This window comes from Scyliorhinus torazame, chromosome 26, assembly GCF_047496885.1.
Source record: "Scyliorhinus torazame isolate Kashiwa2021f chromosome 26, sScyTor2.1, whole genome shotgun sequence".
Classification (NCBI taxonomy): Eukaryota; Metazoa; Chordata; class Chondrichthyes; order Carcharhiniformes; family Scyliorhinidae; genus Scyliorhinus; species Scyliorhinus torazame.
This window is the reverse complement of record NC_092732.1, coordinates 42,624,244-42,639,381: the sequence shown is the minus strand read 5'-3', so window position 1 is coordinate 42,639,381 and position 15,138 is coordinate 42,624,244. Positions and strand designations below refer to the sequence as shown.

Sequence of the window (15,138 nt, the reverse complement as noted above, 5' to 3'; positions counted from 1 at the left end):
ATCAGACTCCAGTCTGTAATCCTCACTCCAACATCTCGATCAGTCTCCAGTCTGTAATCCTCACTCCAACATCTCGATCAGACTCCAGCCTGTAATCCTCACCCCAACACCTCGATCAGTCTCCAGTCTGTAATCCTCACCCCAACATCTCGATCAGTCTCCAGTCTGTAATCCTCACTCCAACATCTCAATCAGTCTCCAGCCTGTAATCCTCACCCCAACATCTCGATCAGACTCCAGCCTGTAATCCTCACCCCAACATCTCGATCAGACTCCAGCCTGTAATCCTCACCCCAACATCTCGATCAGACTCCAGCCAGTAATCCTCACTCCAACATCTCGATCAGTCTCCAGTCTGTAATCCTCACTCCAACATCTCGATCAGACTCCAGTCTGTAATCCTCACTCCAACATCTCGATCAGACTCCAGTCTGTAATCCTCACTCCAACATCTCGATCAGTCTCCAGTCTGTAATCCTCACCCCAACATCTCGATCAGTCTCCAGTCTGTAATCCTCACTCCAACATCTCGATCAGACTCCAGTCTGTAATCCTCACTCCAACATCTCGATCGGTCTCCAGTCTGTAATCCTAACCCCAACATCTCGATCAGTCTCCTGTCTGTAATCCTCACTCCAACATCTCGATCAGACTCCAGCCTGTAATCCTCACTCCAACATCTCGATCAGTCTCCAGTCTGTAATCCTCACCCCAACATCTCGATCAGTCTCCAGTCTGTAATCCTCACTCCAACATCTCGATCAGACTCCAGTCTGTAATCCTCACTCCAACATCTCGATCAGTCTCCAGTCTGTAATCCTCACCCCAACATCTCGATCAGACTCCAGTCTGTAATCCTCACCCCAACATCTCGATCAGTCTCCAGCCTGTAATCCTCACTCCAACATCTCGATCGGACTCCAGTCTGTAATCCTCACTCCAACATCTCGATCAGACTCCAGCCTGTAATCCTCACTCCAACATCTCGATCAGACTCCAGTCTGTAATCCTCACCCCAACATCTCGATCAGACTCCAGTCTGTAATCCTCACTCCAACATCTCAATCAGACTCCAGTCTGTAATCCTCACTCCAACATCTCGATCAGACTCCAGTCTGTAATCCTCACCCCAACATCTCGATCAGTCTCCAGCCTGTAATCCTCACTCCAACATCTCGATCAGTCTCCAGTCTGTAATCCTCACTCCAACATCTCGATCAGTCTCCAGTCTGTAATCCTCACCCCAACATCTCGATCAGTCTCCAGCCTGTAATCCTCACTCCAACATCTCGATCAGTCTCCAGTCTGTAATCCTCACTCCACCATCTCGATCAGACTCCAGTCTGTAATCCTCACCCCAACATCTCGATCAGTCTCCAGCCTGTAATCCTCACTCCAACATCTCGATCAGTCTCCAGTCTGTAATCCTCACTCCAACATCTCGATCAGTCTCCAGTCTGTAATCCTCACCCCAACATCTCGATCAGTCTCCAGCCTGTAATCCTCACTCCAACATCTCGATCAGTCTCCAGTCTGTAATCCTCACTCCAACATCTCGATCAGACTCCAGTCTGTAATCCTCACCCCAACATCTCGATCAGTCTCCAGCCTGTAATCCTCACTCCAACATCTCGATCAGTCTCCAGTCTGTAATCCTCACCCCAACATCTCCATCAGACTCCAGTCTGTAATCCTCACTCCAACATCTCGATCGGTCTCCAGTCTGTAATCCTCACTCCAACATCTCGATCAGTCTCCAGTCTGTAATCCTCACTCCAACATCTCGATCAGTCTCCAGTCTGTAATCCTCACCCCAACATCTCGATCAGACTCCAGTCTGTAATCCTCACCCCAACATCTCGATCAGACTCCAGTCTGTAATCCTCACTCCAACATCTCGATCAGTCTCCAGCCTGTAATCCTCACTCCAACATCTCGATCAGTCTCCAGTCTGTAATCCTCACTCCAACATCTCGATCGGTCTCCAGTCTGTAATCCTAACCCCAACATCTCGATCAGTCTCCTGTCTGTAATCCTCACTCCAACATCTCGATCAGACTCCAGCCTGTAATCCTCACTCCAACATCTCGATCAGTCTCCGGCCTGTAATCCTCACTCCAACATCTCGATCAGTCTCCAGCCTGTAATCCTCACCCCAACATCTCGATCAGTCTCCAGCCTGTAATCCTCACTCCAACATCTCGATCAGTCTCCAGTCTGTAATCCTCACCCCAACATCTCGATCAGACTCCAGTCTGTAATCCTCACCCCAACATCTCGATCAGTCTCCAGTCTGTAATCCTCACCCCAACATCTCGATCAGTCTCCAGCCTGTAATCCTCACCCCAACATCTCGATCAGACTCCAGTCTGTAATCCTCACCCCAACATCTCGATCAGTCTCCAGCCTGTAATCCTCACCCCAACATCTCGATCAGACTCCAGTCTGTAATCCTCACCCCAACATCTCGATCAGACTCCAGTCTGTAATCCTCACCCCAACATCTCGATCAGTTTCCAGCCTGTAATCCTAACCCCAACATCTCGATCAGACTCCAGTCTGTAATCCTAACCCCAACATCTCGATCAGTCTCCAGTCTGTAATCCTCACTCCAACATCTCGATCAGTCTCCAGCCTGTAATCCTCACCCCAACATCTCGATCAGACTCCAGTCTGTAATCCTCACCCCAACATCTCGATCAGTCTCCAGCCTGTAATCCTCACTCCAACATCTCGATCAGTCTCCAGCCTGTAATCCTCACCCCAACATCTCGATCAGACTCCAGCCTGTAATCCTCACCCCAACATCTCGATCAGTCTCCAGTCTGTAATCCTCACTCCAACATCTCGATCAGACTCCAGTCTGTAATCCTCACTCCAACATCTCGATCAGACTCCAGTCTGTAATCCTCACTCCAACATCTCGATCAGACTCCAGCCTGTAATCCTCACCCCAACATCTCGATCAGACTCCAGTCTGTAATCCTCACCCCAACATCTCGATCAGACTCCAGCCAGTAATCCTCACTCCAACATCTCGATCAGACTCCAGCCTGTAATCCTCACTCCAACATCTCGATCAGTCTCCAATCTGTAATCCTCACTCCAACATCTCGATCAGTCTCCAGTCTGTAATCCTCACCCCAACATCTCGATCAGTCTCCAGCCTGTAATCCTCACTCCAACATCTCGATCGGACTCCAGTCTGTAATCCTCACTCCAACATCTCGATCAGACTCCAGCCTGTAATCCTCACTCCAACATCTCGATCAGTCTCCAGTCTGTAATCCTCACCCCAACATCTCGATCGGACTCCAGCCTGTAATCCTCACTCCAACATCTCGATCAGTCTCCAGCCTGTAATCCTCACTCCAACATCTCGATCAGACTCCAGTCTGTAATCCTCACTCCAACATCTCGATCAGTCTCCAGTCTGTAATCCTCACTCCAACATCTCGATCGGTCTCCAGTCTGTAATCCTAACCCCAACATCTCGATCAGTCTCCTGTCTGTAATCCTCACTCCAACATCTCGATCAGACTCCAGCCTGTAATCCTCACTCCAACATCTCGATCAGTCTCCAGTCTGTAATCCTCACCCCAACATCTCGATCAGTCTCCAGTCTGTAATCCTCACTCCAACATCTCGATCAGACTCCAGTCTGTAATCCTCACTCCAACATCTCGATCAGTCTCCAGTCTGTAATCCTCACCCCAACATCTCGATCAGACTCCAGCCTGTAATCCTCACTCCAACATCTCGATCAGACTCCAGTCTGTAATCCTCACCCCAACATCTCGATCAGTCTCCAGTCTGTAATCCTCACCCCAACATCTCGATCAGTCTCCAGTCTGTAATCCTCACTCCAACATCTCGATCAGACTCCAGTCTGTAATCCTCACCCCAACATCTCGATCAGTCTCCAGCCTGTAATCCTCACTCCAACATCTCGATCAGACTCCAGCCTGTAATCCTCACTCCAACATCTCGATCGGACTCCAGCCTGTAATCCTCACCCCAACATCTCGATCAGTCTCCAGTCTGTAATCCTCACCCCAACATCTCGATCAGACTCCAGCCTGTAATCCTCACTCCAACATCTCGATCAGACTCCAGTCTGTAATCCTCACCCCAACATCTCGATCAGACTCCAGTCTGTAATCCTCACCCCAACATCTCGATCTGACTCCAGCCTGTAATCCTCACTCCAACATCTCGATCAGACTCCAGTCTGTAATCCTCACCCCAACATCTCGATCAGTCTCCAGCCTGTAATCCTCACTCCAACATCTCGATCGGACTCCAGTCTGTAATCCTCACTCCAACATCTCGATCAGACTCCAGCCTGTAATCCTCACTCCAACATCTCGATCAGACTCCAGTCTGTAATCCTCACCCCAACATCTCGATCAGACTCCAGTCTGTAATCCTCACTCCAACATCTCAATCAGACTCCAGTCTGTAATCCTCACTCCAACATCTCGATCAGACTCCAGTCTGTAATCCTCACCCCAACATCTCGATCAGTCTCCAGCCTGTAATCCTCACTCCAACATCTCGATCAGACTCCAGCCTGTAATCCTCACTCCAACATCTCGATCGGACTCCAGCCTGTAATCCTCACCCCAACATCTCGATCAGTCTCCAGTCTGTAATCCTCACCCCAACATCTCGATCAGACTCCAGTCTGTAATCCTCACCCCAACATCTCGATCTGACTCCAGCCTGTAATCCTCACTCCAACATCTCGATCAGACTCCAGTCTGTAATCCTCACCCCAACATCTCGATCAGTCTCCAGCCTGTAATCCTCACTCCAACATCTCGATCGGACTCCAGTCTGTAATCCTCACTCCAACATCTCGATCAGACTCCAGCCTGTAATCCTCACTCCAACATCTCGATCAGACTCCAGTCTGTAATCCTCACCCCAACATCTCGATCAGACTCCAGTCTGTAATCCTCACCCCAACATCTCGATCAGTCTCCAGCCTGTAATCCTCACTCCAACATCTCGATCAGTCTCCAGTCTGTAATCCTCACTCCAACATCTCGATCAGTCTCCAGTCTGTAATCCTCACCCCAACATCTCGATCAGTCTCCAGCCTGTAATCCTCACTCCAACATCTCGATCAGTCTCCAGTCTGTAATCCTCACTCCACCATCTCGATCAGACTCCAGTCTGTAATCCTCACCCCAACATCTCGATCAGTCTCCAGCCTGTAATCCTCACTCCAACATCTCGATCAGTCTCCAGTCTGTAATCCTCACTCCAACATCTCGATCAGTCTCCAGTCTGTAATCCTCACCCCAACATCTCGATCAGTCTCCAGCCTGTAATCCTCACTCCAACATCTCGATCAGTCTCCAGTCTGTAATCCTCACTCCAACATCTCGATCAGACTCCAGTCTGTAATCCTCACCCCAACATCTCGATCAGTCTCCAGCCTGTAATCCTCACTCCAACATCTCGATCAGTCTCCAGTCTGTAATCCTCACCCCAACATCTCCATCAGACTCCAGTCTGTAATCCTCACTCCAACATCTCGATCGGTCTCCAGTCTGTAATCCTCACTCCAACATCTCGATCAGTCTCCAGTCTGTAATCCTCACTCCAACATCTCGATCAGTCTCCAGTCTGTAATCCTCACCCCAACATCTCGATCAGTCTCCAGTCTGTAATCCTCACCCCAACATCTCGATCAGTCTCCAGTCTGTAATCCTCAGTCCAACATCTCGATCAGACTCCAGCCTGTAATCCTCACCCCAACATCTCGATCAGACTCCAGTCTGTAATCCTCACCCCAACATCTCGATCAGACTCCAGTCTGTAATCCTCACTCCAACATCTCAATCAGACTCCAGTCTGTAATCCTCACTCCAACATCTCGATCGGACTCCAGCCTGTAATCCTCACCCCAACATCTCGATCAGACTCCAGCCTGTAATCCTCACCCCAACATCTCGATCAGACTCCAGCCAGTAATCCTCACTCCAACATCTCGATCAGACTCCAGCCTGTAATCCTCACTCCAACATCTCGATCAGACTCCAGCCTGTAATCCTCACCCCAACATCTCGATCAGACTCCAGCCTGTAATCCTCACCCCAACATCTCGATCGGTCTCCAGCCTGTAATCCTCACTCCAACATCTCGATCAGACTCCAGCCTGTAATCCTCACCCCAACATCTCGATCAGTCTCCAGCCAGTAATCCTCACCCCAACATCTCGATCGGTCTCCAGTCTGTAATCCTCACTCCAACATCTCAATCAGACTCCAGTCTGTAATCCTCACTCCAACATCTCGATCAGACTCCAGCCTGTAATCCTCACTCCAACATCTCGATCAGTCTCCAGCCTGTAATCCTCACTCCAACATCTCGATCAGACTCCAGTCTGTAATCCTCACCCCAACATCTCGATCAGACTCCAGCCTGTAATCCTCACTCCAACATCTCAATCAGTCTCCAGCCAGTAATCCTCACTCCAACATCTCGATCAGACTCCAGTCTGTAATCCTCACTCCAACATCTCGATCAGACTCCAGTCTGTAATCCTCACCCCAACATCTCGATCAGACTCCAGCCTGTAATCCTCACTCCAACATCTCGATCAGTCTCCAGCCTGTAATCCTCACTCCAACATCTCGATCAGACTCCAGCCTGTAATCCTCACTCCAACATCTCGATCAGACTCCAGCCTGTAATCCTCACTCCAACATCTCGATCAGTCTCTAGCCTGTAATCCTCACTCCAACATCTCGATCAGTCTCCAGTCTGTAATCCTCACTCCAACATCTCGATCAGACTCCAGTCTGTAATCCTCACCCCAACATCTCAATCAGTCTCCAGTCTGTAATCCTCACTCCAACATCTCAATCAGACTCCAGTCTGTAATCCTCACCCCAACATCTCAATCAGTCTCCAGTCTGTAATCCTCACTCCAACATCTCGATCAGACTCCAGTCTGTAATCCTCACCCCAACATCTCGATCAGACTCCAGTCTGTAATCCTCACTCCAACATCTCAATCAGACTCCAGTCTGTAATCCTCACCCCAACATCTCAATCAGTCTCCAGTCTGTAATCCTCACTCCAACATCTCGATCAGACTCCAGTCTGTAATCCTCACTCCAACATCTCGATCAGACTCCAGTCTGTAATCCTCACTCCAACATCTCGATCAGACTCCAGCCAGTAATCCTCACTCCAACATCTCAATCAGTCTCCAGTCTGTAATCCTCACTCCAACATCTCAATCAGACTCCAGCCAGTAATCCTCACTCCAACATCTCGATCAGACTCCAGTCTGTAATCCTCACCCCAACATCTCAATCAGTCTCCAGTCTGTAATCCTCACTCCAACATCTCGATCAGACTCCAGTCTGTAATCCTCACTCCAACATCTCGATCAGACTCCAGTCTGTAATCCTCACTCCAACATCTCGATCAGACTCCAGCCTGTAATCCTCACTCCAACATCTCGATCAGACTCCAGTCTGTAATCCTCACTCCAACATCTCGATCAGACTCCAGTCTGTAATCCTCACTCCAACATCTCGATCAGACTCCAGCCTGTAATCCTCACTCCAACATCTCGATCAGACTCCAGCCTGTAATCCTCACTCCAACATCTCGATCAGACTCCAGCCTGTAATCCTCACTCCAACACCTCGATCAGTCTCCAGCCTGTAATCCTCACTCCAACATCTCGATCGGTCTCCAGTCTGTAATCCTCACCCCAACATCTCGATCAGACTCCAGTCTGTAATCCTCACCCCAACATCTCGATCAGACTCCAGTCTGTAATCCTCACCCCAACATCTCGATCGGACTCCAGCCTGTAATCCTCACTCCAACATCTCGATCACTCTCCAGTCTGTAATCCTCACCCCAACATCTCGATCAGACTCCAGTCTGTAATCCTCACCCCAACACCTCGATCAGTCTCCAGTCTGTAATCCTCACCCCAACATCTCGATCAGACTCCAGTCTGTAATCCTCACCCCAACATCTCGATCAGTCTCCAGTCTGTAATCCTCACCCAAACATCTCGATCGGTCTCCAGTCTGTAATCCTCACTCCAACATCTCAATCAGACTCCAGTCTGTAATCCTCACTCCAACATCTCGATCAGTCTCCAGTCTGTAATCCTCGCCCCAACATCTCGATCAGACTCCAGTCTGTAATCCCCACTCCAACATCTCAATCAGACTCCAGCCTGTAATCCTCACTCCAACATCTCGATCAGACTCCAGCCTGTAATCCTCACCCCAACACCTCGATCAGACTCCAGCCTGTAATCCTCACCCCAACATCTCGATCAGTCTCCAGTCTGTAATCCTCACCCCAACATCTCGATCAGTCTCCAGCCTGTAATCCTCACCCCAACATCTCGATCAGACTCCAGTCTGTAATCCTCACCCCAACATCTCGATCAGACTCCAGCCTGTAATCCTCACTCCAACATCTCGATCAGACTCCAGTCTGTAATCCTCACCCCAACATCTCGATCAGACTCCAGTCTGTAATCCTCACTCCAACATCTCGATCGGACTCCAGTCTGTAATCCTCACCCCAACATCTCGATCAGACTCCAGCCTGTAATCCTCACCCCAACATCTCGATCAGACACCAGCCTGTAATCCTCACCCCAACATCTCGATCAGACTCCAGCCTGTAATCCTCACCCCAACATCTCGATCAGACTCCAGTCTGTAATCCTCACTCCAACATCTCGATCAGACTCCAGCCTGTAATCCTCACTCCAACATCTCGATCAGTCTCCAGTCTGTAATCCTCACCCCAACATCTCGATCAGACTCCAGTCTGTAATCCTCACTCCAACTTCTCGATCAGTCTCCAGTCTGTAATCCTCACTCCAACATCTCGATCAGTCTCCAGTCTGTAATCCTCACTCCAACATCTCGATCAGACTCCAGTCTGTAATCCTCACTCCAACACCTCGATCAGTCTCCAGTCTGTAATCCTCACCCCAACATCTCGATCAGACTCCAGTCTGTAATCCTCACCCCAACATCTCGATCAGACTCCAGTCTGTAATCCTCACTCCAACATCTCGATCAGTCTCCAGCCTGTAATCCTCACTCCAACATCTCGATCAGACTCCAGTCTGTAATCCTCACTCCAACATCTCGATCAGTCTCCAGTCTGTAATCCTCACTCCAACATCTCGATCGGTCTCCAATCTGTAATCCTAACCCCAACATCTCGATCAGTCTCCTGTCTGTAATCCTCACTCCAACATCTCGATCAGACTCCAGCCTGTAATCCTCACTCCAACATCTCGATCAGTCTCCGGCCTGTAATCCTCACTCCAACATCTCGATCAGTCTCCAGCCTGTAATCCTCACCCCAACATCTCGATCAGTCTCCAGCCTGTAATCCTCACTCCAACATCTCGATCAGTCTCCAGTCTGTAATCCTCACCCCAACATCTCGATCAGACTCCAGTCTGTAATCCTCACCCCAACATCTCGATCAGTCTCCAGTCTGTAATCCTCACCCCAACATCTCGATCAGTCTCCAGCCTGTAATCCTCACCCCAACATCTCGATCAGACTCCAGTCTGTAATCCTCACCCCAACATCTCGATCAGTCTCCAGCCTGTAATCCTCACCCCAACATCTCGATCAGACTCCAGTCTGTAATCCTCACCCCAACATCTCGATCAGACTCCAGTCTGTAATCCTCACCCCAACATCTCGATCAGTTTCCAGTCTGTAATCCTAACCCCAACATCTCGATCAGACTCCAGCCTGTAATCCTCACTCCAACATCTCGATCAGTCTCCAGTCTGTAATCCTCACTCCAACATCTCGATCAGTCTCGAGTCTGTAATCCTCACCCCAACATCTCGATCAGACTCCAGTCTGTAATCCTCACTCCAACATCTCGATCAGTCTCCAGCCTGTAATCCTCACTCCAACATCTCGATCAGACTCCAGTCTGTAATCCTCACTCCAACATCTCGATCAGTCTCCAGTCTGTAATCCTCACTCCAACATCTCGATCGGTCTCCAATCTGTAATCCTAACCCCAACATCTCGATCAGTCTCCTGTCTGTAATCCTCACTCCAACATCTCGATCAGACTCCAGCCTGTAATCCTCACTCCAACATCTCGATCAGTCTCCGGCCTGTAATCCTCACTCCAACATCTCGATCAGTCTCCAGCCTGTAATCCTCACCCCAACATCTCGATCAGTCTCCAGCCTGTAATCCTCACTCCAACATCTCGATCAGTCTCCAGTCTGTAATCCTCACCCCAACATCTCGATCAGACTCCAGTCTGTAATCCTCACCCCAACATCTCGATCAGTCTCCAGTCTGTAATCCTCACCCCAACATCTCGATCAGTCTCCAGCCTGTAATCCTCACCCCAACATCTCGATCAGACTCCAGTCTGTAATCCTCACCCCAACATCTCGATCAGTCTCCAGCCTGTAATCCTCACCCCAACATCTCGATCAGACTCCAGTCTGTAATCCTCACCCCAACATCTCGATCAGACTCCAGTCTGTAATCCTCACCCCAACATCTCGATCAGTTTCCAGTCTGTAATCCTAACCCCAACATCTCGATCAGACTCCAGCCTGTAATCCTCACTCCAACATCTCGATCAGTCTCCAGTCTGTAATCCTCACTCCAACATCTCGATCAGTCTCGAGTCTGTAATCCTCACTCCAACATCTCGATCAGACTCCAGTCTGTAATCCTCACCCCAACATCTCGATCAGTCTCCAGCCTGTAATCCTCACTCCAACATCTCGATCAGACTCCAGCCTGTAATCCTCACCCCAACATCTCGATCAGTCTCCAGTCTGTAATCCTCACTCCAACATCTCGATCAGACTCCAGTCTGTAATCCTCACTCCAACATCTCGATCAGACTCCAGTCTGTAATCCTCACTCCAACATCTCGATCAGACTCCAGCCTGTAATCCTCACCCCAACATCTCGATCAGACTCCAGTCTGTAATCCTCACCCCAACATCTCGATCAGACTCCAGCCAGTAATCCTCACTCCAACATCTCGATCAGACTCCAGCCTGTAATCCTCACTCCAACATCTCGATCAGTCTCCAATCTGTAATCCTCACTCCAACATCTCGATCAGTCTCCAGTCTGTAATCCTCACCCGAACATCTCGATCAGTCTCCAGTCTGTAATCCTCACCCCAACATCTCGATCAGACTCCAGCCTGTAATCCTCACTCCAACATCTCGATCAGACTCCAGTCTGTAATCCTCACCCCAACACCTCGATCAGTCTCCAGCCTGTAATCCTCACCCCAACATCTCAATCAGTCTCCAGTCTGTAATCCTCACCCCAACATCTCGATCAGACTCCAGTCTGTAATCCTCACCCCAACACCTCGATCAGTCTCCAGCCTGTAATCCTCACCCCAACATCTCAATCAGTCTCCAGTCTGTAATCCTCACCCCAACATCTCGATCAGTCTCCAGCCTGTAATCCTCACCCCAACACCTCGATCAGACTCCAGCCTGTAATCCTCACTCCAACATCTCGATCAGTCTCCAGCCTGTAATCCTCACTCCAACATCTCGATCAGTCTCCAGCCTGTAATCCTCACTCCAACATCTCGATCAGACTCCAGCCTGTAATCCTCACTCCAACATCTCGATCAGTCTCCAGCCTGTAATCCTCACTCCAACACCTCGATCAGTCTCCAGTCTGTAATCCTCACTCCAACATCTCGATCAGTCTCCAGTCTGTAATCCTCACTCCAACATCTCGATCAGACTCCAGTCTGTAATCCTCACTCCAACACCTCGATCAGACTCCAGCCTGTAATCCTCACCCCAACATCTCGATCAGACTCCAGTCTGTAATCCTCACTCCAACATCTCGATCGGACTCCAGTCTGTAATCCTCACCCCAACATCTCGATCGGACTCCAGTCTGTAATCCTCACCCCAACATCTCGATCGGACTCCAGCCTGTAATCCTCACCCCAACATCTCGATCAGACTCCAGCCAGTAATCCTCACTCCAACATCTCGATCAGACTCCAGCCTGTAATCCTCACTCCAACATCTCGATCAGTCTCCAGTCTGTAACCCTCACTCCAACATCTCAATCAGTCTCCAGCCTGTAATCCTCACCCCAACATCTCGATCAGTCTCCAGCCTGTAATCCTCACCCCAACATCTCGATCAGACTCCAGCCTGTAATCCTCACCCCAACATCTCGATCAGTCTCCAGTCTGTAATCCTCACTCCAACATCTCGATCAGTCTCCAGTCTGTAATCCTCACCCCAACATCTCGATCAGTCTCCAGTCTGTAACCCTCACTCCAACATCTCGATCAGTCTCCAGTCTGTAATCCTCACCCCAACATCTCGATCAGACTCCAGTCTGTAATCCTCACTCCAACATCTCGATCAGACTCCAGTCTGTAATCCTCACTCCAACATCTCGATCAGACTCCAGCCTGTAATCCTCACCCCAACATCTCGATCAGACTCCAGTCTGTAATCCTCACTCCAACATCTCGATCAGTCTCCAGTCTGTAATCCTCACTCCAACATCTCGATCAGTCTCCAGCCTGTAATCCTCACTCCAACATCTCGATCGGACTCCTGTCTGTAATCCTCACCCCAACATCTCGATCGGACTCCAGTCTGTAATCCTCACTCCAACATCTCGATCAGACTCCAGTCTGTAATCCTCACCCCAACATCTCGATCAGACTCCAGTCTGTAACCCTCACCCCAACATCTCGATCAGTCTCGAGTCTGTAATCCTCACCCCAACATCTCGATCAGACTCCAGTCTGTAATCCTCACCCCAACATCTCGATCGGTCTCCAGTCTGTAATCCTCACCCCAACATCTCGATCAGTCTCGAGTCTGTAATCCTCACCCCAACACCTCGATCAGTCTCCAGTCTGTAATCCTCACCCCAACATCTCGATCAGACTCCAGTCTGTAATCCTCACCCCAACATCTCGATCAGTCTCCAGTCTGTAATCCTCACCCCAACATCTCGATCAGTCTCCAGTCTGTAATCCTCACCCCAACATCTCGATCAGACTCCAGCCTGTAATCCTCACTCCAACATCTCGATCGGACTCCAGTCTGTAATCCTCACCCCAACATCTCGATCAGTCTCCAGCCTGTAATCCTCACTCCAACATCTCGATCAGTCTCCAATCTGTAATCCTCACTCCAACATCTCGATCAGTCTCCAGTCTGTAATCCTCACCCGAACATCTCGATCAGTCTCCAGTCTGTAATCCTCACCCCAACATCTCGATCAGACTCCAGCCTGTAATCCTCACTCCAACATCTCGATCAGACTCCAGTCTGTAATCCTCACCCCAACACCTCGATCAGTCTCCAGCCTGTAATCCTCACCCCAACATCTCAATCAGTCTCCAGTCTGTAATCCTCACCCCAACATCTCGATCAGACTCCAGTCTGTAATCCTCACCCCAACACCTCGATCAGTCTCCAGCCTGTAATCCTCACCCCAACATCTCAATCAGTCTCCAGTCTGTAATCCTCACCCCAACATCTCGATCAGTCTCCAGCCTGTAATCCTCACCCCAACACCTCGATCAGACTCCAGCCTGTAATCCTCACTCCAACATCTCGATCAGTCTCCAGCCTGTAATCCTCACTCCAACATCTCGATCAGTCTCCAGCCTGTAATCCTCACTCCAACATCTCGATCAGACTCCAGCCTGTAATCCTCACTCCAACATCTCGATCAGTCTCCAGCCTGTAATCCTCACTCCAACACCTCGATCAGTCTCCAGTCTGTAATCCTCACTCCAACATCTCGATCAGTCTCCAGTCTGTAATCCTCACTCCAACATCTCGATCAGACTCCAGTCTGTAATCCTCACTCCAACACCTCGATCAGACTCCAGCCTGTAATCCTCACCCCAACATCTCGATCAGACTCCAGTCTGTAATCCTCACTCCAACATCTCGATCGGACTCCAGTCTGTAATCCTCACCCCAACATCTCGATCGGACTCCAGTCTGTAATCCTCACCCCAACATCTCGATCGGACTCCAGCCTGTAATCCTCACCCCAACATCTCGATCAGACTCCAGCCAGTAATCCTCACTCCAACATCTCGATCAGACTCCAGCCTGTAATCCTCACTCCAACATCTCGATCAGTCTCCAGTCTGTAACCCTCACTCCAACATCTCAATCAGTCTCCAGCCTGTAATCCTCACCCCAACATCTCGATCAGTCTCCAGCCTGTAATCCTCACCCCAACATCTCGATCAGACTCCAGCCTGTAATCCTCACCCCAACATCTCGATCAGTCTCCAGTCTGTAATCCTCACTCCAACATCTCGATCAGTCTCCAGTCTGTAATCCTCACCCCAACATCTCGATCAGTCTCCAGTCTGTAACCCTCACTCCAACATCTCGATCAGTCTCCAGTCTGTAATCCTCACCCCAACATCTCGATCAGACTCCAGTCTGTAATCCTCACTCCAACATCTCGATCAGACTCCAGTCTGTAATCCTCACTCCAACATCTCGATCAGACTCCAGCCTGTAATCCTCACCCCAACATCTCGATCAGACTCCAGTCTGTAATCCTCACTCCAACATCTCGATCAGTCTCCAGTCTGTAATCCTCACTCCAACATCTCGATCAGTCTCCAGCCTGTAATCCTCACTCCAACATCTCGATCGGACTCCTGTCTGTAATCCTCACCCCAACATCTCGATCGGACTCCAGTCTGTAATCCTCACTCCAACATCTCGATCAGACTCCAGTCTGTAATCCTCACCCCAACATCTCGATCAGACTCCAGTCTGTAACCCTCACCCCAACATCTCGATCAGTCTCGAGTCTGTAATCCTCACCCCAACATCTCGATCAGACTCCAGTCTGTAATCCTCACCCCAACATCTCGATCGGTCTCCAGTCTGTAATCCTCACCCCAACATCTCGATCAGTCTCGAGTCTGTAATCCTCACCCCAACACCTCGATCAGTCTCCAGTCTGTAATCCTCACCCCAACATCTCGATCAGACTCCAGTCTGTAATCCTCACCCCAACATCTCGATCAGTCTCCAGTCTGTAATCCTCACCCCAACATCTCGATCAGTCTCCAGTC

The 15,138-nt window shown here is 49.7% G+C and overlaps 1 protein-coding gene across 1 annotated transcript in view; it reads left to right on the top strand.

Moving 5' to 3' along the window:
• LOC140403014 (OTU domain-containing protein 7B-like) overlaps window positions 1–15,138 on the top strand; it is a 185,927-nt gene that overhangs the window by 119,255 nt on the left and 51,534 nt on the right.